This window comes from Macaca fascicularis, chromosome 3 (genome assembly GCF_037993035.2).
Source record: "Macaca fascicularis isolate 582-1 chromosome 3, T2T-MFA8v1.1".
Classification (NCBI taxonomy): domain Eukaryota; kingdom Metazoa; phylum Chordata; class Mammalia; order Primates; family Cercopithecidae; genus Macaca; species Macaca fascicularis.
Window position 1 is genome coordinate 158,136,611 of NC_088377.1, and position 24,979 is coordinate 158,161,589.

The window sequence follows — 24,979 nt, forward strand, 5'->3', positions numbered from 1 at the left end:
GCTGCAAAACCAAAATTGAATTACAGAACTCTTATTACCTTTTGAAATATCTGTTCCCATTCATTTCCAAAAATCTGAAATTATCTGTAAACCTTTGCCCAATCAAATCTGTCTAGGTAGTGTGTAAAAATTACTTGACCTTCACACACCCAGATACTTTCAGTTATGCTATCGTTAGCTATGCTATTTTCATTAAATGTTATCTCCTTATTTACAGTTAATAAGTGAAATGATGATTTTCAATACAGTTTCAAATTGGATTGAAATTTTGTTAGTTATTATAAACTAGGAAGCTTCAGTGCTGAAAATACATAACAGGTTGTTTGTATTTATCATCTATTTTATTTTCCAGTTTGCACTGGCTTTTCTGGGTCTTTCTACAACTTTAATTGTAAATTTTTTCTTTTATATTTTTATCATGGCACTCAAACTCAGAAAACCTGTTAAGGCAACTACATAATGTGATCTAAAAATCCAGTTAACATATTGCTATGGAAACCAGGAAATAGAAACAGCACTCTAATCATTCCTTTAGACAACCATGGCTGTGTGTGTGAGTGTGTGTGTGTGTAAAACTTTTTAAATTCATTAATTTATTCACCTTTTATTGAAAGCTGTTACTGAACCCAAAATCTGTAATTGATCTGTCCATAAATAGGCCAAGTGCCTTATAACCAGTAAATTTGTTTTTTTGTTTTTGTTTTTGTTTTTGTTTTAAATGAGCTGTAGTCATTGATAAATTATGCCATGCAGTATCAGGAAATCTCCAGTCAGGTCGCATTGTTTATTTAGCCAGCGGAGGCCTCTTGGTATGGTGTGAAGGACACCTGACTGGGCTGAGAGCTAAGTTCTAACCTTGCCCCTCTTACTAACCAGATGTGTGACTCTTCCGGGAACTCTTAGGGACTCAGTTTCTTTACCTGCAAATGGTTCAATTCAATAGTAACGTAACGGGAACTTTCCTTTTCCATAAAACTGGGGAATCACGAGATAATCTCTTTTGAAGATTGAAATCACTCTTATGTAACTTCTGGTAATGCCTGGCACTTGGGAAATGATAACTATTCTCACTGTATTTTTCTATCTTCCATTCTGTAGTAAATAAGACCTGAACCTGCATAGTAACTGTTATTTTAACCCATGACTTTCAATAACGAAGAGATCTATGTCTCATTATCTATTACCATGATTGAACAAGCCCGTGTGAGATGCTTGAACAGGCCCATATAAGAGCCGGAACGAATTCAAGTCCTAACCAGCAATGCCCGTTCCTTAGATCCTACTACCTTTGAGTGTTCATTTACTATTGTAGGTGTCAATTTTTATAGCGAAATATAAAGTTATCCCAACACAATTACACCTAATAGAGTACACCAAGGCCCCAAAAGCTCTGTTTTAAAAATCATCGTAAGACTTCAACATTCAAGAATTAAACTTTTGTTCTATTTTGCTTGTTCATCGCTATTTGCCCAGTTATTTAATCAGTCTGCTTCTGGCTATGAAAAAAAGAAAAAGAAAAAGAAATGGAAGTCTCCTCGTGGTTAAACTCCTCTGTTGTTCTTCCTTGCAGAAATCTGAGTTATTACAGTAGAGGATAATCGTTGCATAATGAAATCATTGGGACAATTCATCCATCCACTTCTACCGCCGCCTCTAACAGTGTGTCTGCGGTGCCCAAATCTCTCTATACTCGGGTGGGCGCGGGGCGGTTAGCGGAGACGTGGGAGAAGCGGAGAGCAGAGCTCGCGCCCTTCCCGGGGTCAGCGAGCGGAGTGCCAGGAGGGTGCGCGCCCTGCCTCTGCGCCCGGGGTGACACTCGCCTCCCAAGCGCCAGGAGGGGGAGTCTCGGTCCCGCTTATCTCCGGCTGTGCTAACTTCAGTCTGCCTGAGCTGGGGGAGGAGAGCGCGCAGCCAGGGCGAGAAAACTTCTCCACCTAGAAAGTTTCACCTTGTCGTGGGCGGGGCAGAGGCGGCAGGAAACGCGACCCCCGCGGGGCCAGGCGCGGCGCGGACGGCAGGAAGGGCGGGGGCCGATTTCCCTCTGGGTGGTGCCAATCCCCACCTCAGCGGTCCTCGGAACCCGCGGACTAGGCGGACGGACAGCGCGCGAGGCAGACGTACACGTGCTGGGGCGGGCAGGCGAGCGCCTCGGTCTGGTCGCCTGGCGGTGCCTCCGGCCCCAACGCGCCCGGGCCGCCACGGGCCGCGCGCGCCGATGCCCGGCTGAGTCACTGGCAGGGCAGCGCGCGTGTGGGAAGGGGCGGAGGGAGCGCGGCCGGCGAGCGGGCGGGCGGGGCGCTGGGCTCGGCCCGGCCGCAGGTGACCCGGAGGCCCTCGCCGCCCGCGGCGCCCGGAGCGCTTTGTGAGCAGATGCAGAGCCGAGTGGAGGGCGCGAGCCAGATGCGGGGCGACAGCTGACTTGCTTCGAGGAGGCGGGGAGGCGCGGAGCGCGCGGGTGGTCCTTGCGCCGCTGACTTCTCCACTGGTTCCTGGGCACCGCAAGGTAAAACTGCAGCCCCTTTCAAATCCCGCACCCCAGCCCTCGCCCCAGCGGTTCTGCTTTCTTTGTTCCCCTAAGAGACCTGACTGCTGTTCCAGGGGGAAAACCACGGAGGTGGGCTAGAGTTTACGGGCTTCGGAAACTGAAGAGACGTGGCCAGGGGAGGACGAAACTAGAATGGGGCTTGTCGTTTTAGGGTGTTGCCTCTGATGGCCACCTGTATGACTTAGGAGGGAGAGGGGCACTGGGACAGTGGGTAATGTATGACTGTTATGGCCCAGCAAGTTTTAAAGCTGGGATCTGACTCAGCCCTTACAAAAAGGATCCGGTCATCCTCGTCCCACCGTGATGCAGCCCGCAAGGTTTGAGCCTAGCTGTTTCCTTGTTCCCAGCCTTGCTTTATCTGTGTTATGCTGGGGTCCTTCCAAGGGGTAGGTGTTTCTGTGAAAGTCTGAATTCATTTCTGGCAATCACGCGGGGCTTGTGATCCATCAATTTTCCATCGTACCTTATCTCTTTCTGGGGCTTGTGGAGGACATCTATCTTATTAGGTGAAATAGATTATAACCAGAGGCTGGGCAATGTGGCCAGTCGTAGTGCTGACCCGATAATTAAAGCACCAGTGAAAGTACTTTCCCTGACTATTGTCAATGCAGAATTTACTCCCAAGTACGGTTTCCCATTCATATCTTTCATGTTTTAAAAGAGCCATTTGCTAATTTGGCAGTTGGAGAGGGCTCCAGTGGCTCACGCATGAATAGTTGCCCAGTGTATTTTACCTTATCACAGTTTTATGTTCAAAGGAGCCCTCGGGCAGAATGAAATATTGTCAACTCTCTTAGGCAAAATAATCAAGATACTTTAATTGCTATGTTAAGATGGTCCATGGATGTGAGAGGATTGTAAAAACTGACGTTGGAGGCAATATAGACTATCTGGACCCTCTCTTGAATTTTAAGAAGACTGTTCACATTCTGTAGCTTTGGGTGGAGGTTTATTCTGTCGCTTCCATCAGCCAGACACATGCACATTGCCATGCAAATAGATTCAGAAAAACATTATATCCCCTTACAGCTAAACTATTATAGCTGACTAATGAATTTTTTCTGCATGAAGATGATCTGAAAATGATGTACATCGTGTTTCTATGTGCTACAAGGACATAAATTGCATTTTTATGTAAATAGTGTAAGTGGTGCTTGGATTATTTACAGGTACATAGCTTTCCTTGCTTGTTTTAAGCTAATTGAGCTTTGTTTTGAACATGTAAACTTCCATAATGGAACATAAGTGAGGTACTTTGGTTCCTATCATTTGCAAGTCTGTGGTGTATTCAATGTTCATTCTTTTTAAACTGCTGAATAACAGAGGGAAAATTTACATCATTCATAAGAAATTTTTGTAGTACGAAAAATGTGTCTGATAGCCTATAAAATGTGCTGGTGTTTTAAAAATTCTATTCAGTTTTCAAACTTAATGGTGCATAAGCTATAGTTATTAACTTAAATATGTTTTGCTTTTAACATGATGGAATTTGTGGCATATAGAAGATGGTCTACCGACTACTGCTTTTTCAAAATTGCTTTGTTCTTGATACATGGCAATAGGGGTTTACATCAGATGTATACTACATGCTTTCAAAATTAGTGGATGGAGTTTATCTTCATGATAAAAATGTAGCAGATTAATCACAGCCAGTCAATATGAAAGCTCATAACTAATATTTTCACTACTTTTAAACCTATAATAGAGAAAAATGACCCTTTGCTAAGCAGGAGAAATACCCATATTTTATAAATTCCTTTTAAGACTATGTAAGTATATGCCTTGCATTAATCTTGAAGTCTTTAAAAAAATTTTGTCTGAATGAAGGCTAAACTAAGAAATACATTTCAAAACTCAATTTCCTTAGCTGTTGTGAAAATAGCGTTTGAAATAGCATTAGTCTAATTATCCTTCTGCAGAACTACATAATAGTCTCAAATACACTTTTTCTCAAATGTGGTCATCTCAAAACAAGGTGAATAACTCAGAGGGGCTAATATCCTCTAACTGGCTCATTTTCTCCAAGTGGCTGCACCAAGGACGTGATGACACCCCCATGGTGAGCACAGTTCCTCACACATTCGGATTACCTCCCATTTCTCTGTCCTCTTCCTACTCAACCTTTTCCTTTGGTTTGGTCAGAGCTGCTTTCAAGGCCTTCTGTGCCCCCATTTCTCCAGCCCAGTTTGCTGGTTTCTTCTTTAGGCATTAGGCTTAGTGATTCTCACCAGAGCCATCTACGCTTTCTTTTCCATGGTCTAAATCCCTAAGATTTCCTTGTTCTGCTGTGTTTATTCATGGGATACTCAATTTCCTCATTGTGCCCTCTTAAGGGGAGAAAATGTATATAGAAACTCAAGTGTCAGGAAGTGAGCCTTCTTTTCCTGGCTGGTATATGCTGAAACTAGTATTTTTGACACCAAGCCCTCAGGGCAGAGTTTCTTCATGGGTTTTGCTCAGTGCAAAATAAATAGTCACTTCTCAGTAATAGATGATAGATACACTGACTAATGTTAGTTCAGAATCACTCTGATGATGTGTTCTCAACTGACACTGAGCTGCTGCCAGATCCACATTTGCCCAAACAAAAATAGCTAGGACCTATAGGTTGAGTATCATATGTGCTAGGTACTACAGCATTTTCTTTAAAAGAAAAAAATGGAATCTGCCCTTGAGAAGTTTACAATCTAGATATACAGACAAACATCACATATAAAATGAACCCAAATTCATAATTATTAAGAGGACATCACACGAGAAACACTTTTGAAATCATCCTATTTGCTATGAAATAATAGAATTTTTTTTAAAAAATCAAAGATTGGAACTTGAAAACCTTAAGATTTTCAGGCTGCTTCTGCATACATCATCTTTCTGATACCAAAACAACCTTACAAGATAGGCAAGTCTGATAATATCTTAACATTCTCAGGTTATAGACAAGGAAACTGAGCTTGAGACTACTCCATGCTATTTCAATAGCATCGTACCACTTCTCCCTAGCCATCAACTATTGGAAACATTTTCCACGGAGGTATAATTAGGGATGCTTAAGGTAGTGATAAATGATGAATATAACATATCTAGTCCCTGGAGTATTTATCACCTTCTCTTTCTCCAGTTCTTTTTTCTTTTCTCTTTTTTCCAGTTCCTTCTCCAGTTTTTTTTTTTTTCTTTTCTTTTCTTTTTTTGTTTGTAGTGAGACATACCAAGAAAAGGTTTCATTCATATGTGTGGGGCATTCTGCTCCTGTTATCAGATTAAGAGCCGTGAATAATTTTGTAATCTATCCTTCTATCAGAAAGCCCATTCTCAGATATCTTTTCAGCTGTGTTAAACAGTTTAGTATATTCCCCTTGGGATTTGTTTCAATAAAAACATCCAGTAAAATCTGACTACTTTGCTTTTCATGGGACAAAATGAAGAAAGTGCTTTTATAAGCTGTAAAACTTAATTGAGAGAAAAAATCACGTGTGGCATTTGTAGCAGGAGGTGTGAGAACAGTGAAATGAAAAACAGTTTACTTTGTAATCACATACCCAGGTACACATATTTCTCTCTGTGATTGCATAAATGTGTGCAAGTATGTTTATGTAGGTTACTCCCATTGATTTTACTCTCTGTAATAAATTATGTAGCTATAGGGCCCATAGGCAATTATATAATGGGCAATGAAAATGTATATCTCCTAATATAATGAAGGATAGCAATTATGAAACATGTTTAGAGAATCACAAGTTATCGTGGAAGCGAGGTTCTTGTACTCCAAGAATGTGAATGAAAATTTAGTCATTCATTCAGGATAATTTTTTGACAACCTACCAGGCATAGTTCTAAAATCTGGCATTTCCACAGAGTATAAAACAGACAAAAATCTCTAACCTCATGACACTCTGTTCTATTGAGTTGGCAAACAAAGAAATACATAACTAAAATGTGTTGTATGTCAGGTGATGACAATAGCTTCAAGCATAATAAAATGGAAAAGAGAATAGGGACTGTCAAGGATAAGAGGGAGTGGGATGGTGGTTGAAAAAATCAGTAGTGAGGTTAGGGAAGGCTTGTCTTCAAAGGTGGGCTTTGGGCTAGAGCCTGAAGGAGATGAGGAAGTGAGCCAGGCGCATATCAGGAGCACTTCTCAGGAGTGCTATTCTCATCTTGTTTTTGCTGAAATTGTGGAGTTCACAGCTTGCACAACTGTCCATAGAGTCCCTGGTTTTGGAGAGAGATACCTGAACAGTGCCCCTGTTTTTGTAGGGAAATACCTGGACAGTGCCTGCCCTCATTAGCTACCATGTTAAAGATGAAGATACAGGAGTGGCCCCCATCTCTTGGTTTATGTGACATGGAAGAAGATCCAGATTTTTTTTTGTTATTATTATTATTTTTTGGCACTCACCTGATCTCATCCCATACTCCATCCTCTATCAGAGATATTGCTCCATTCGGACAACTTTCCTTCTTATTTTCCACACTGTGAGCCTGGCGCAGTGGGATTTGTTGAGAGCGATACCCGTGGCTTTTTTTTCGCTGATCCCTTCCACAGTGTAAATGTAAAGACAGCAAGAGGCAGTTGCTGATGGTGTGCAGCTTCTGTCTGCTATGCACTTCTTTCTTTCCCCTTCACTCTCCTTCCTTTTCCTTTCCAGTATTAAGTCACTGCATTGGATTTTCTTCCTCTTTTCTTCCTTTTCCCTTATTCCCCTATTTATATCTGTATCAAGATTTGTAAACAGGTAATTTAAATGAGGAAAACTAACTGTTTCACTAGGGATTGACAAACTGCTTAGGAAAAGCATAGGGGCAGTCACAGCTGGGCGTGATGAGAGCTGCTGTGAGGCTCAGTGTGTGGCCTGGGACCATGTGGTGGTATCTTTCAAATTTTCAAGAGAAGCTAGGACTCTCCCAGTGTTAAAATGTTGACTCAGTGTCTTTAAAACACCCTACAGCTTACAGTGGCAGAAAGTCTGCAAGCCAGATTGGGCTCCTGATGGTCCCAATTGCAGCAGCATGCGTGGCCCAAGAGCCCCAGGACTGCTTCTACAAAATATTTTATTTTCTAAAATTCTCAGAAAATTAACTGCAATTCTCTGGAAAATTAACTAAGCAAATTTTTTAAAACCAATATTTTATGTCAGTTCCTACTGGCACGTAGTTATTTTTCTAAACTCATCAGCCCACATACTTTACATCAAACTATGTACATTTCTAAACTAAGGGTAATCTAGTTTTGTCATTCTTAAACTGAAGTAGTCATTTTCTGAAACCTGAATGCATCATGGCTTTATGCGTCAATTTCATTTCCAAGTTCTCTGATTCAGGATAAACTCCACCTTTTGGAATATTCTCTCTCTCTCTCTCTCTCTCTCTCTCTCTCTCTCTGTCTCTGGAAATGACTGAACTTCACCCGTTGTTATTAACCTACCATTGAAACTCAAAACATGTACTGCCCTGCTGGTTTCCAGTGCCCTTTAAAAGCAATCAGATCCGTGTTAAAATCTATTTTTCGAAAGGAATAAAAACTCACAGGTTGTGCGCTGACTTATTTCCTTTAATCCTAAAATCTCAGTGAAATGCCGAAGCTAGCAGCCCTCCAGAAGGCCACTGTGTAGAAAGGAAGATTATGTACTGTATTTCTTCCTACTATTTTAAATGCAAATATAATAATATATCATGAAACAGTGCACATACAGTGCACATATTAAGATCAGTGACCTATTCCTGTTTTGAAATGGTCTCCTACTCCCTGATAGTTGGAATTCTGAGGCAGCACCTAGACTCTCAGGTCCAATTGGAAATTGTATGTTTTTTAAAAAAAGAATGACTTGGGGGAATAACTGTTCGATAAGACTGTGGAATATTTCTAATTTTTAATATTTTATTAAAAATGTAAAGAAAGGCATTCAAAGCTGAGACCTTTGAAATAGTATAGTCTTTGCAAGTTAGAGGAAAAGAGAAGTGGTAAATTTATTAGAGATAGGTTGCCTCCTTTGAGGCCTACTCATGTGGGAAAGGAAAACCCAGCCAAGTTTTAGTTCCATAAGACAATTCAACCTAGATTTAAAAATAAGTTTTGGCTTTGCTTGGGACCAGAGTGTGTTTAGATCAGCATTTTAGCTATTAAATTTTAAAACTAGGGGTCTTTTAAGGGAAATTTAATCCTTGTGTTTTTGATTCACTAGATCTTAAATCATTACTCACAAACTGTATGTCCCTCTAAGCTCTTTGATGTCCAAGAAATCTTTAAAATTGTGTAAGGGCTTTTTGTTCCAGAAAAAAATAGGAAGTTGGTTTTTGCTAAGCGTCAGTAAACAGCATCCTCAAAAATCTGATTAGGTCTAAAATCCTGCAACCATGACAGTATGGATGTTTGAATGATGCAATGTGAAAATTGTAAGTACTTTTTAAAGTCCTTGTTTACCAGTGATATTCAGTTGTAATCCTTACTAACCCCAAGGAAATTATTTTGACGCATTTTCTCTCTGTTTTATAATACAAATACACAGCCCAAATATTTATGATTTTATTCTGGCACATAGTAGGTAATCAGTAAATATTTTGTAGAGAGCTAAATGAATGACTCTTTCTTCTGCCCAGAAACTTCTAGCTAATGTCAGTTCTTCTATTCAATATTGATATCCATCTGTCATACCTTGGAATGAGATCTATTCTGAGTCAGTGACCTCGTTCGACAAATTTTTAAAATAAGCTGTCTTACTAAATATATGACATTTATTGAAATTCATTTTGCACCATGAAGCAACTGCCTTGAACAGAGTGCTGAAAATAGGAAGGAATTTCTAGACTAATTTGATTAAATGTTCAGTTGTTGCCATATGCTTTCTGGAAAAATTGATTTTTCCCCTTTTACTATTCCTATCATCCTTCCTCCCACCTTAACATGCTTACTGATTGAAAGCTATGCACAGAAAAAGGGCAGGTCGCTTGTACGTATAAGCAAGAGCAGCAAGTCCAAACAGGCTTAGAAAGCATAATGCTATAATCACAAGTTGTCATAATATAGGAGAAGGGAGAGAGGAATACTCAGCCATAAGAGTGGTGTTGGGTATTGCTCCAAATTACATGGATGACACATCTTTGAACTCTATTGTGTGGGGGGAAAACACCTTCTTGCTGTAGTTAGATTTCCTGTTTGTGAATGTGTATTTTCTGGTAACTAGACTTCCTATATGAATTCGACATAGCTTTAAGTGTATTTCAAATGACATGATTAAAGAATGGCTGCTTTGGAGACAGCAGCTCCTTCTCTCATAAAGAAATAAACTATCATGCTAAAACATAGGCATTGAGATCTTTCTTGATACCATATAGTGAGTTTCTAATGACTCATCACATTTTATCCTCAGAAAACCTTTCCTGATGAAAAGCATGTTGTTTTAGTATCATATTTAGGGTGATGGAATTGGCAATTTCTTATATCTTGAGGGGGCAGGGGGGTAAAAGGAAAACTGTGTTAATATGGTCTTAAAATAGAGATTCTCTTAGGTTAACCTGAAGATTTACTAAATACATCATCATTACAGCTTGTTTTGACATGTAATTGTAGATAGCACTGTATCAGCAGTGACTTATTTATACAGCTTTGTTTAGACATGCCTAATTTTTATTTCATTGGTGAAACCAAACCATCAGTAATAAATCATATATCAGTGTTTTTGTACACATTCATATTTATATGACTTTTAAAACTCCAATGTAAAGGTCTCACAACTTGAAAAATGAATGACTACCTGAGTATTTGAACAGCTGGGAAAATGTAGTTCAATTTAAGAAAGATTTTTTGCGACAATTCTTATGCCATATATAGAAAGTAGATAATAAAGAGAAGGGCTGGAGGTTTAGGTGGGATATTGGATCAATGAGGCAAAGGAAGGGGAAAGGTGGGCAGGATATGCTGAAGGGTCATGGGCTTGAGTGTACCATAAGTCATAAAGAGAGTGTACCATTAAGAATCAGGCTGCCTGAATTCTAAGTAGCAAAGGGGCAGGTCATAATGGGGAATAGGCCAGGCACAGTGGCTCACGCTTGTAATCCCAGCACTTTAGGAGGCCAAGGTGGGTGGTTTGCTTGAGCTCAGGAGTTTGAGACCAGCCTGGGCAACATAGCAAAACCCCCCTCTTAAAAAAATACAAAAATTAGCTGGACATGGTGGTGCACACTTGTAGTCCCAGCTACTCAGAAGGCTGAGATAGGAGGATTACCTGAGCCCGGAAGGCCAAGGCTGCAGTAAGCTGAGATCATACCACTGCACTCCAGTCTGGGTGACAAAGAGAGACCCTGTCTGAGAAAAAGTGGGGGAGGGAGGGTGTGGAATACAGTAAAGCTCAAGGGAAAATGGTAGGGCCCAGGGTAAGCAAAGTCTAAATTTCTACCAACTTGTGTTACACATGATTTAATTCTGGGGAAAGATAGACTATCACCTACCCAGTCCTAAATTGGGCCTCTTAGTCTGTCCTCCCCTCAGTTACCAGGAAGAATAGCAGGGATATGTCACAGAAGTAGAAAAAGCTTTTATTCTGAGTGTCAGAGGCATGTGCTAAGCACTCTGTTATCTACTCCCAGGAACTCTAAATGAAATTCCATTTTCTCTGAGGAAATCAAAATATGAAAAGAAAACTCAGGCAAATTTATAAAGGTTTTACACCATTTTCATGACTGAAATGTTCTAGCATATCAGCTCATTATAATCTATAAATTCCTGTTGGGACCAAAAGTTATGGCCCTCAAACCTGTATTTGTAATCCTTTTCCACTGGGATATTGTCTCTGGGGATATATATTAGCTTTCCTTGAGGATATTGCGTTGAGACCATTTCTTTGGTCCTTGGCTATACAAAGTTCATACTAGCATGGATGTAGAAATTGTATTTTTCTATTCTAAACATGAATTCAGACAATGATATAAAGATTCGAGGAAAGCTTCTATCAAGGCCTGCCTTCACTGCCTGTCTTTTTGCTCCTCTGAGGGTCTTAGGTGAGCCACTGTCATTCTTCAGACAGAATCCATTTGGCTCCAGCCAATGGCTACACTCTCCGAAGTGAGCCTGTGGTCTCACAACTCTCTGGTTAATACAAAGACAGCAAACCAATATGATTACTTAGGACCTAGGCGAACCTTTGGGCTCAAAATATTACCTTAGCTGTTGTTGTTTTTAATGAGCATCAAATAGTATGATATTTTAAGTTCTATTGAATTATGTAAAGAAGTAACAAAAGCAGAGATTGTCGACAAAAAAAAAAAAAAAAAAAGCTTCCTCCTAACAGAAATGAATATGCATTTTGGACTTTTCAAAAATTCCCTTTCTGTCTTGTCAAAATTAAGATATTTCTAAATTTTATTTCAGTCTCACTAACACATACTTGCATTATTGTTCATTGAAATCTGTACGTCAAGGCCCAGTGATTTTAAACATTCTTTTGGTCTTCAAAGAGCTTACCAAAAAAAAATTGTTCTTTAAATCACCAGAAAAGTGCAGATAAAATCCCAGTTTCATTAATGACAATGAAAGGTGACAGCCCTTGAATCTATGTCATAAGTTGATTCATTACTTTCCAAATGTTATTAAAGATATTAGACAAATAACTTAAATTGGTATCCAGGATCAAGGTTCCTTCATAATCCCTAAATGGGTTTTAATTTTCAGAGTTAGATGATCGTTATATGTGATTCATTTCTTTAACATCTTTAGACTGTTGGCTTTATTGAAAAGAGAGGAGAGTATCTGTTTCAATGTGTTTTCTTTTCCCTGAAGTAATTCCTTGCAGAATTCAATAAAACTGGTTTTGAAATAAAAATAATCAAATGCTGGCATTTTCTCTTAATAAGGGCCCATAGACCTGATGAATTATATAAACATGACAAGGAATTTACCACTGAGTTCATAATTATGTAACCATTTAATGCCCAAGACTGCCTACTGACAGTGTAGACATTCAATGAGAATGGGCATTGTGCATTAGGGTAAGGGATGACCTGGAGTGAACTTTCACTCTTGTTTTGTTCTTTCCAATTTTGCCCAATTCATAGCACCTGCTTCTCTTAACCAGAAAGTCTGTTTGCACGTCTCCAGTCCCACTTTTCGCCATGCCCACTGCAGTGATTCCAAACTCTCACCATTTCTTAAGCTCCTGCATCTTTTGGGCTCCCCTTATTCTCAGTATAAGATCTTTCCTTATATTTTAGAGAGTAAACACAAGCCTAAGTGGTTTCCATGTCATCCATTATTACCTCTTTCTGTCTCAAAGGATGAAACAGTCTTTTCTACCTAAGTCTTGACCCTGTTCTTCCCCACACCTTTGAGCACCTCCTTCATGTATCCTACCCACCTTACAACTCTTCCCATCTTTAAAATCTCCCTCACCATTTTTCTTTTTTAAAAAAATTCTATTTTAGGCTCAGTGGTACATGTGAAGATTTGTACCATAGGTAAACTCATGTCACAGGGTTTATTTTGTCACCCAGGTATTAAGTCTAGTACCCAATAGTTATCTTTTCTGCTCTTCTCCATCTTCTGCCCCCTCAAATACACCCCAATGTCTCGTTTCTTTCTTTGTGTTCATAGGTTCTCATCATTTAGCTCCCACTTTGAAGTGAGAACATGCAGTGTTTGGTTTTCTGTTCCTTTGTTAGTTTGCTAAGGATAACAGCCTCCAGCTCCATCCATGTTTCTGCAAAAGACAGAATCTCATTCTTTTTTATGTCTGCATAGTATTCCATGGCTTCATTATTTTTCATTCACCTCTTACTCAACTTACTTATTCTTCGAGAAAGAAATAAAGCACACATGTCAGGCATCCTGATAGGATCTTGAATACACAATTTCCTTAAGTAGTCACTCCTGTTTCCATTTTATCCTTTAAATAAATAATTCTTTAAAATAAATGTCTAACTCAGTTTCTCTACTTTCTTCATTCCCATTCATTCTTAAGTCATTCAACTCAAGCAGTCTGTTCCACACGCCCAAGAAAGTGTCCTCATTCTAATCACCAGTGCCCTCCTCATGGCCATATCTGATGGACACTGGTTTTCATCCCTTTTGACCCCTCTGTAGAATTTGACACTATACATTTTATTTCTCCCTTCTTGAAAGTTCTCCTTTAGCTTACCTCTCCACATTTTCTTTGCCTACAATTTTTCTTTTTACCCTTTAGAACATAAAGTTTAGATTCTAGTCTTCTTTAAGGCTCCGTCTGAATTCCTCCTTTCTACTTACAGAACACATTCACAAGTGATCTCTCAGTGACTTCCAGTACACCGATGGACGAGTGGTTCACAAACCGCTCTCTCTCTCACTTCCTTTTTTTCTCTACACCACCACTTTCATGTTGTCAGCTACTTTAAAGACTCCTCCACTTAGATGACCAGAAGCTGCCTCAGTGTAGCTTCAGGGTTATTAACTCAACTAATTATCTTTACCCTCAAAGTCTCCTCTCCCTATTTTCCTTACCTTGGTTTATGATACCCAGAGAGACATTTTTTTTAGCCATTCTTGGCTTTTCAGTCTCCTCTACAATCAAAATCCATATTGAATCATTCCCACATAATTTTTGTCACTTTAGTATCTGTGTAATCTAGTCCTTCCTTTCTTTCCATAATGCTTTGTTTCCATGAACTTTGTTCAGGAACATTCTTTCGTATATTAATTGATTCTGTTGTCCATTCATTCAATTAATGCTTACCAAGTGCCATGTAATGACACTATGCTAAGGGCTAAAAGTGGAGCTTACGCTCTGATGGGAGACACAGATAAATAAGTTACCGTATAGCATGATAAAGGCTAGATAAGGGGAAGATCGGTTTGATGTTCGAGCACATGGGAGAGTTCCTAATTCCTTACTAGAGGGTAAGAGAGGCATCAGAGAAGGCTTCCCAGAACTGTTCCCTAAGATGAGGCTTAAAGAGAGACGACAACTTATCCGTGTGAAGTTGAGGGCAAGAATATCCATAAAGAGGGATCCACATGTGCTGAAACCCAGAGTGGCTGAGCACATGGCTTGCTTCAAGAACAGAAGAGGGCAGAGTGGCCAGAGCCTAGATTTCTAATGGGGTGATGGCTAGAAGCAAGACTGGAGAGTAGGGCAGAAACAAATGATATGTGGCTTGTAAGCTCTGTCAAGGGGTTGACCTTTTTTTCAGCAAAGAAGTGACATAGTCAAATTGTCAGTTTAGAAAGATATCTCTGGTATGCTAGGGGGAAGATGATCAGGCTGAGAACGGAGAGGGAAGACCAGCGAGGACGCTGTTGTAGTAATCCAGGTATGAAGTGACACTGCCCTGACCATGGGCATGGAAACCAATAAGGAGATGGACATGTTTAAAATACTCGTATGTGGGCATCAAGGGTGATGTCCTGGAAATATGGGACATGTTCAGCACTGAGGTAGGATACAGAGAGGGAGACCAGGTTTTGTGGGAGTAGATGAAGGTACCAGAAGGATATCCAACTGCTCCTTCTTGGTTTCTTGTCCCATCTGTCTTTGTCTTCTGGCCTATTAGCTTTGGTGGCACCAGCACTCAGTCCTCCTCTCTTCATTCTCTACACTCCTCTCTTCAGAGGTCCCATCCACTCTCATGGCTTTTCATGACGTCTACATGCTGACAACTTCTTAATTTAAATCTCTAGCCCAGACCTTTCTCCTTAACCCCAGGACTCAAACATCCAACTGCATGCCTGGCATCTCCACTTAGATGCCTAAAAAATATCTGTCAGGCTGGGCGCAATGGCTCTTGCTTGTAATCCCAGCGCTTTGGGAGGCTGAGGTGGGTGGATCACTTGAGGTCAGGAGTTCAAGACCAGCCTGGCCAACATGGTGAAACCCTGTCTCTACTAAAAATACAAAAATTAGCCGGGTGTGGTGATGCATGCCTGTAATCCCAGCTACTCAAGAGGCTGAGGCAGGAGAATCGCTTGAACTTGGGAGGCGGAGGTTGCAGTGAGCCAAAACCGCATCACTACACTCCAGCCTGGGCAACAGAGTGAGACTCCATGTCAAAAAATAAAAAATAAAAAAACCTCCATCATGGGCAAAACTACATTCCTGGTCTCCTCATATCCTACAAACATGCTTCACCAACCAGAGTCTGCATGTCAGTAACTGGCAAAGTCATTCTCTCTGTTAAAAAAGTCAAAATCCTTGGCATATTATTGACTCCTTTTTTTCTCACATGCCTCAGATCTGACTCCATCAGTAAATCAGGATAGAGTTTGATCTGAGGCATGTGACAAAATAGTTAGCTCTGTCTTCAAAATAGAACCGGAATTCGGCCACATCTCCCCACTCTCCCCTTCCTTCCTGGCCCAGGCCACCAGGTCCCCCTCCTGGAACACCACAGGAGCCTCCCAGCTGGCCTCACCACTCCACTGTTGCCCTGAACTGCCCCTCAGCCTCTAGCAGTCTTCTCTCCCACACGATCGAGGTGATTACATTCCAACATAATCCCCTCCTTGTTCAACACCCTGCAATGACTCCCCATTTCACTCCAATAAAAACCTGAATCTCCCAGGGGCCTGCACGGCCTTAGATGCTCTGCTTCTTCGTCCTGTCTGATCTCAGCTCCCGGTCACCAAAGTCTAGGCTTACCGGCCCCCTCGCTGTGCTTCAGACACACCACACACACTTAGGTCTTCCTTCTTGCCTCTGCCCAGAAATCTCTTTTCCCATCTCAGCTGGGAAAAGCCATCTTCCCAATTTCCAAACTACAAAGCTATCCCTGTACCTCTCCTCCAGGCAGTTCTGATGCCCCAACCTTACTTTTTGTTTTTCCCTGTAACACACATCAACTTCTAAAACACTACATCATCAACTTGTTATGGGTATTAATTGCTGCCCCCAGCTAAAATGTAAGTTCCACAAGAGCAGGGGTGTTGGGTTTTGTTTACTGATGTATCCCAAGCATCTGACGCATAGTAGGATCCCAGTAAATATTGGTCAAATTTGCTCTTAAATAGCTGTTGCATAGACAAAAGTGATATTGGAGAGATGGATTTCGGAATTCTCTGGAGACTCTTCAACAAAACATATCAGACTTTCTGTAATGTGGCCGCAGCCGAACCTTATACCTTCCTCCACTGTCAACCCGGCCCACCTGGCCTCTATACAAATTGCAACTTCCTGGGCAACCCTGCACCTTCTCCCCAGGTGCCTGTGTGCAAGTCCACTCCATCCAGACTGTCTGTCCCCTACCTCAGCTGCGCCTGAGCAGCTCCAACTTATCCTGCAAGACACAGCTCAAGTAGTATCCCTCTGAAATACTCCTTGGCCCCGCTTTCTGTCTGTGTGGTTAGCTCTTCTTCCCCGTGCTGCTCCACTGACATGCTCACACCTTTACACACAGCCTGGGAGTGTTGTGGGTGGAAGGTGGGGATTCCCAGTCAAGGGGCAACACCTGTATGGTTGGAAAAGTTATTTGTTTTCATTTCTTGCCCTCTGTTCTCTCTTCTGTTTCTCTCCTCTCCCATAAACACACATACCGCCTATATACACACAACCTGTCCTGAATTGCTTTTCCTTGAATTGATGAGTTACATAAATGCAATCCTGAGCACAGTTGTTTTCAGGTTGTCCTAATCTTTTGCTTTATTGATTTTTCAAGGATCCAGAGTGTTTACTGAGTTTCAGAAATTGGATTCTGTACTTATTTTTCTGTACTATCCTAGTTTTACGAGAATCCATTTGCTCAGCATTCTCTATTCGTTTAAAAGGGTTTAAGATTTTTGTAAACTGTTTTGTTTTGTTCTTTATTTTCTGGTGACATATTGACCTCAACATAATGCTATTTATATGCTTTAATTCTTCTTCCAACACTGTTAGAATTGCATTATGTTCACCCAAGGAATCCACATCTGTACAAGATATGACCAGGTTTGGCTATTCCTTCACATTCACAGTATTCTCATGATTTCTAACAATTCTTGTCTACTTTGCCTAAATAAGAAAAGGTCATATACTGACAATTTTGATCGTGAAAAAGAGACCTTAGTTCATTTCAGTGTCAGAGTCTACTTGCAAACATTGATTTCCAGAAAAATTTCTCAGGTGTGAGCAAAATAAGCAAAATAATTTCAGACCTAAGAGAAAAATAGCATTACAAGGAACGCCCACCTCATTCAAAGGCTCTACGTTTTCAGGCAAGAGGGGCCCTGGCCTTTGGCACCCTCACACCTCTCCCCTTTGTCTCTCTGTCTCTGCGTGCTGATTTTTCTTTCTTTATGTGACAGCCACTATGAAAAGAATGGGGTTCACTCACCACCTGCATTCCTCCACAGCCATTTGATATCTGCTTTCGATAACAGCAAAGGAAACTGATCAGTCATATAAATTCAATCCTGAGCACAGTTCCTCGTTTGGAATTGTACCATGCTTTATGCCGAGGACATTTTCAAACAAGGAGGGAGGGAATGTCTGATTCATTCGTGAGTAATGTACCAGCTTCCTCTCCAACTTGTCTCCCTTCAGTGGTTCACATTCTGACTGTTCAGTCGGTTTATCCTTTCCAAACCCTGTAGTTGAATGCAACCGGCAAAGGTTGCTTGGCTTATCATTTTTTTTTTTAATATATAGACTTGGAAAGATGTTTCTCAAATGTGATTTGTGGATTTATGTTATTCAGTGTTCCTGGATTAATTGAACAAAAATTGGTAACACTACTACACAGTCTGAATCACAAAATTATGTCCATTCATTTGGCTGAAAAATATGAAAAAAAAAGTACTTGTATAGGTTTTCATGCATTTTAGCACTTTCTTTACATTGGGGAAGTTCAACCTTCACACTTTCAATGGCAATGAAACATTTTTGTTTGACCTAAAATTTATTAATGGGACAAAAGCCCATCTGTCAATTAGGGCTCTGAGAGTTCAACGTAATTTCTGAACAATATTTTTTACATTATGCACAATGGTGAAAACAAATGTCCATTTATTCTTCTTTCCCAGAAGTTGAGTACTTTCAACCATTCTTAAAAGGACAAAGATGTTTGCTGACAGAATATGAATTTATAAAGGATAATCTTGAGGATATAATGGCATTCTATTCTTTTTATCTTTACTCTTGCCATATCAGAGTTGGATAATGGTCTCAATCATATGTTACAACTAGAAAATGCACAATTGGCTTATTCTTTTTTTTTTTTTTCTTGAGATGGAGTCTGGCTCTTTCATCCAGGCTGGAGTGCAGTGGCGCAACTTCGACTCACTGCAAGCTCCACCTCCCGGGTTCACGCCATTCTCCTGGCTCAGCCTCCCGAGTTGCTGGGACTACAGGCGTCCGCCACCACATCCGCTAATTTTTTTTTTTTTTTGTATTGTTAGTAGAGACGGGGTTTCACCATGTTAGCCAGGATGGTCTCAATCTCCTGACCTCGTGATCCGCCCGTCTCAGCCTCCCAAAGTGCTGGGATTACAGGCGTGAGCCACCGCGCCCGGCCTACAATTGGCTTTTTCTTATGCTAAGAGGCAGCAATTTTCAACTTTTTAAATGATTATAGGACTAAGAGGGGATGCAAAAGCTGATAAGAATCTGAATAAAAGCACTATCTGTCAAAGAAACAACATTTGTGTAATAACCAAGAAACTGTTTAGAGCACCCCCTGGAAACATTAATTATAACACATGCACATCATTCCTGTACGAAGCTTAACTTGTTTATCTCCTGTAGCCACCTGTATTCGAATTTTTTAATAAGCTCATTTATTATAAATAAAGCATGTAAATCAACCTGGGAATACCTTTTCTGTTTCAGAAATTTCATGTAAATGACAGGCTGCCACATACAGAACAACTGTAGGGGGGAAAAAGTTTCTTTACTCCCTTTCATATAGTTATACCTTCATGTGACACTTAAAACCACCTGTCAGGAACTTTTAAAGCATGATTTAGCTGTACAGAAGCAAAGCCAAAAATGCTATGCAGTTTTGCAATACATATATGCCACAGAAACCTTAAAAAACATTCTAACCCAAAAGATAAATAGGTTTGGCCCAAATCTTTTTAATCTGAGTTTTGTGGGTAAAAAAGATTATTGTTCCCTTATTTTTCCCCATTTGCTGACAACTAGGATTGTCATATAAAATACATTTATGGGACATACTTACACTAAACAAATTATCTGAAATTCAAATTTAACTCAGCATCCTATATCTTTACTTGCTAAATCTCAGTTGGGATATGGGCTTACTCTTTTTTTTTTTTTTTTTTTTTTTTTACCTGAGGCAGAGTCTGGCTCTGTCATCCAGGCTGGAGTACAGTGGTGTGATCACGGTTCACTGCAGCCTCAACCTCCTTGGCTCAAGTGATCCTCCCACCTCAGCCTCTGCAGTAGCTGGGACTATAGGCACATGCCACCATGCCTGGCTAATTTTTTTATTTTTTGTAGAGTTGGGGTTTGCCCAGGCTGGTCTCAAACTCCTGAACTCAAGCAATCGTCCGGCCTCAGCCTCCAGAAGTGTTGGGATTGCAGGCGTGAGTCACAATGCCCAGCCTGGGCTAACTCTTTTTTAAAGAGTTAAAATACTGGTTCCTATTTGTTTTTACTTCTTTAGTACGGGAGGCCGTTACTGTGGCCTCTGTCTTGGGGGGCAATTTTCGAAGGACTTCAAGAACTTGAACCGAGGTTAGAGGAAAACCACAAGATGGCTAAAGGGTGGGAAAAGAAGAAATAACACTATTTAAACTGTGGATGAGAGGACTAAAGTGATGAAGCAGTCACCAGGTATTTGGAGTGGTCTCACCCAAGGGACTGTGCCAACTTCCTCATTTTTTGAGGGCAGGCAGAAACTGGCCGAAACACAAGTTAGGATAATAAGCATAGTAGCTACATTTATTAAATGCTAGGGTGTGCTGCATAACTGAATGCAGTTTCTCACAGTTTATCTCCAACTCTCATGGCCAACCCATGAGATGTATATGATTATCCCCATGTTTTGAATGTAAGAAACTGACACTCAAATCAGAAGGCATGTCAGCGAAAAAGGCCATATTCACATCCCATTTAAGTCTGTCGGACAGTAAAGCCCACACTCTCTCCACTACACTCCACCTTGTCTCCGGAATATTTTGGGGTGTTTAAATGTGATTATGCCAAAGAGCAGTTGAATGGGCTGAAAAACTCTGAAGATTCCTCCTGTCCCTTCTATTCACTGTTAGAAACCATTGTCAAGGTAGTGTCTGGCTACCATAGAAGGGATTTTTGACACAGCCTATTGTTTTATCTTTTTAAAGTCAATGTAGCGCTTTTGATGATCGTAACACTAACTGTAAGTCTTTAGGCATAAGAATCAAACATTCAGTCAAGCATGTTTACCAATTTGCTTTCAGCCCAGTAGATCTATCCACTTTTCCATTTAGGTTACAAATTTAGATTTCAGAGTTTATCCTGTTATCTTCAAATCCACGGACTGTACACTCTTTGAGGGAAGAAACTCTTAGTATCTAGTCAGATACATTGCATGCATTGGGTGCTCCCAAATACTTGATTAATATCTTATAATACAATGTAATATGATTCTTCATAAACAGTGAGTGTTTATAAACACAGTATTTTAAATGTCATCAGGAATCTTCTATTGGAATCTTAACTTTATTTTAATAGGCCTACTTTTAAAGTTAATAAACATAATATAAATGTGGACAGGGTCAAGATTTTTCCTTAGGATTTCACTCTGGCAAGTATTCCTGGAAGTTTAGCCATGGCTGTTTTTATGACTGTAATTTCCTTAATATGGGGCTTCAGCCATATTCCATCATCATAAATCCCTTTCTTGCACTTAAAAGCAATGTTAAAATATTTTCCAGTTTCTGTATCTTAACTCTTTACTTAGATACATTATTTCCATTTTGAGATTATCTTATGTAAATATTGTAGAAGATTTTGGAATTATATAATAAGAAAAAACTAGTATACCACCTCAGAAATCTTAACTAATAGATATGTTCCCAAATGCAAAGTGAAATATTTAAAATAATTATTCAAGTCCCAATTACTTGAATATTTTACATAAAGTTGGTTTTATGCACTTGACTTTGTGGTTAAACTCAAGTTTGTAATATTTTCTACTGGACATTGTTAGTTTAGGACTTTTTCAGGTGCAAGGAATAAAAAGAATCATTACTAAACTTATTTTAAAAAAAAGAAATAAGCAAGAAAAGAAGAAATTTTACTGGCTTCCCTTAGCTTAAGACATGGCTGGATATAGATGCTCAAACAATCACATCAGGAGTCTGCCTCCCTCCGTGTCTGGGCTCTCTGGCCTTTTGGGTCAGTTTCATGCTCAGGCTGGCTTTTTCCACATAGTGGCAAAGATGGGCATCAGACATCCCAAGATAAAATCATCTTTAGTGCTCATGCTCTCAGAAGGAAAGAGGCCCTCTCCCAGCATCCATATTAAATCCCCGAAGAGATTCTGTTTGGCCTTGCTTTGGCCACATACTCAGCCCTGACCAAGCTCCATGGCAAGAGAATAGAGTTCATTGAAAGGCCAGCCTGCTTTGCACACTCATTCTGTGTTGAAAGATGTAGATAGACCATGTGATTGACAGTCCCAGCAGATAGGAGAGGGAGAGTTTTCAAAAGAGTTGCCAGTATAAGAGACAGTGGATTCTGGGAAGGTGAAAAGAGGTATTTATTAAAATACTGTGCCTTTGGAATAAAAATCTTTTCCAAGAAATGCAAACAATTTAAAACAATTCAAATAAGCATCATGCATTTTAAAACAATTAGAAGTACACTCAGAATAACTGAATTGCTTGTTTAGATTTCAGCTAATATTTTCTCCTCTTTGAACCTTAGTTTTGTCATCTGGAAACACAGGATAATGCTTACCTTATAAGATAATCACGATTAGAAGAGATGATGGAACTGACCATATCTGTGTACTATAAGGTGCTATCTACATAGTTACAAATTATGACTGCTAAGAAAATTAATCCCTAAAGAAAGCAAAATTACCTGTGTCAAGGTTTAGAAAGTCTCTCTCTCAAGAAAAAAGTTATTCTATTGCCTCTGTTGGTTTTTTCCTGAGGAATCAGTGTTTGAATACACTATACATTTTTGTAGGCTCTGCAATGTTTTTATGATGAGGACAGTGATAGTGTTGACAGTTGCTCAATGAATACTTAGAGATTTAAATATATTGCTAGATTTCTGGGAAATGAAAAGACCAATGTAAGCTACTTGAATGAGAAAACTAGAGGTGGGCAGATGGTGGACAGATCAAGTCGCTGGTTTTAAAGGCAGGCTGAACTGATATTTGTAGCTGTTAATAACAGAGCCATCTTCTTTAAAGGAAGTACTCCTAAATATCAATAGTTTAGTGGCCAAGGTGCCATTGAGATGATCACTGCCAGGAAATGTTTTGCCAGTGATATTACCTTAACTTTCATCTGAAAAGAAATAAAGAAATGTTTTATAGGTGATTCACTTTCACCTGATATGTGCACATTTTAAGAGAATGAATTAGTCAGTCCGTTTGAATCATCTTTACATGTTCCTTTTAGCAAGGAACTCAAAGTTGGTTAAATGGCTAGCACTATTTCAGAAAGAAAAAATAACAGAAACAATGAAAAGACAGTCTATATTGAAAGCCTGATCCAGACACATCATGGGGGGATAAATGTATCAGGGCAAAAATATACGAAAAGTGAAAGTATTTCTGGAGTATTTCACTACCAATATAAATATTAAAATGCTCACACAGCCAGATCTGGCAAGTTATATAGACGAGGAAGTGAAAGCAATATATGTCAAGTCAATGGCATTGGTGTAAAATGTAGTCATAGGGGAATAATCTCAGAGTTGAAAATTATTAGAAATGGAAAATACTTTGAAGTTCTTTAGTTCCACCCAGGAGTATGCCATTAAATATTTAATAACCATCCCCCTACAGGCTTTAATAAGCCCTGATTTGTAGTGTTTGCCAATTTCTATGGTGTCAATATACCCCCCATGGCTTATTTCAGGCTACCAAGATGAAGTCACTGAAACACAAATTGGGAAGAGATACACATAGTAGGCTGTCATGAGCCAGCACACAGCTGGTTCAGCACTATAATTTTCAAATAAGTTGAGTAACTTGCTTGGGTCATACAAATAATTAGCTGCACTGCCACAACTAAAACTAGATCCTCTCCATTGTTTGACCTCAGAATTGTGAATGCATTATGAGGAAAGCACCATGATTGATTGGTTGGTAAGCCCACGTGACTTTCTGTCCTGGTTAAGTTGTCCTTTAAGGGCCTCTGTAGACATTTCCACATTGAGTTTAAACTATAATCTGTCTATCTCCACTACTGGCCTGAGAGCTCATTGACATTTCAAAAGTGTTTTATCTTTGTATCTTCAGCACTCTGTACAGTATCTGACACTTAGATGCTTGTAAGTGTTTGTTAGGGGCCGTGTACAAACAATAGAGAACATGCATTGACCTACTACGTGCCGTGCAGTGTTCTACATGCATTAACTCATTGAATCCTTAGAATAAGTCTCAAAAGTGAGGTAGGTGCTATAATCCTGCCCATATTTTAATAGAGGCTTAGACCTATTTGCCTAAGGTAACATAGACAGTGAATGGATTCAAACCCTAAAATCTGGCCCAGTGCCTGTGCACTTGGCCTCTCAGCTGTCACTCATTTAACTAGCAGTTATCATCTTAGTGCCCAGCTCAGCACCAAATACGTCTAAAAGGTCTCCCTCCTTTCCTTAGCAAGGACACAAAACATTTCCCAGAAAAGATCCGATCTGACCAACATACACCTTTGTTAATGGGGACGGGCCTTTATTAATGGGAATGATCAAGGAAATGGGGCATTTTCGGTGATTACATTTTCTCATTATCTGAGGTTTGAACAGAAACTTCTATTGTAATTAAAATTTCTATCGTCGACATTGTTTTCTTTAATTTAAAAAGTTAACCTTTTTTTGATGTATTCACTTGAAAAATGGCATCACCATATGGTAACAGATAATGTAAAGAAGGTGTAGGAGACTAAGGTACTAACTCCAACTGTGTTCTGCAATGGTTTTTCTTTAAATAGAAAATATATTCTCCTTCCCCACTGATTTTCCATCTCATCAAATGAAATAACACAAAGCCGATTTCTACATGTGTACATTTTCTTGGATTCTTGTCCACAATACAGTGTGTGATTTATGTGCCAACCTTAAGATAGGAATCTTATTTTAAAAACGTAATTTAATACAATATCTCTTTTTTTTTTTTTTTTTTTTTGACGGAGTCTTGCTCTGTCACCAGGCTGGAGTGCAGTGGCGCAATCTCAACTCACTGCAACCTCAAACTCCCTGGACTGCCTCAGCCTCCCAAGTAGCTGGGATTACAGGCACACGCACCATGCCCAGTTAGTTTTTGTACTTTTAGTAGAGACAGGGTTTCACCATATTGACCAGGATGGTCGTGATCTTC

General features: G+C 39.9%; 1 protein-coding gene across 2 annotated transcripts in view; it reads left to right on the forward strand.

The window, feature by feature from the left end:
* The first annotated feature begins 2,084 nt into the window (after positions 1–2,084).
* MET (MET proto-oncogene, receptor tyrosine kinase) overlaps positions 2,085–24,979 on the forward strand; it is a 117,160-nt gene continuing 94,265 nt past the window's right edge. For both annotated transcript variants that reach the window (XM_005550578.5, XM_074035829.1), the window contains exon 1: positions 2,085–2,503. The gene's annotated coding sequence lies outside the window, so the exon portion shown is untranslated. The remainder of the gene's footprint in view (positions 2,504–24,979) is intronic.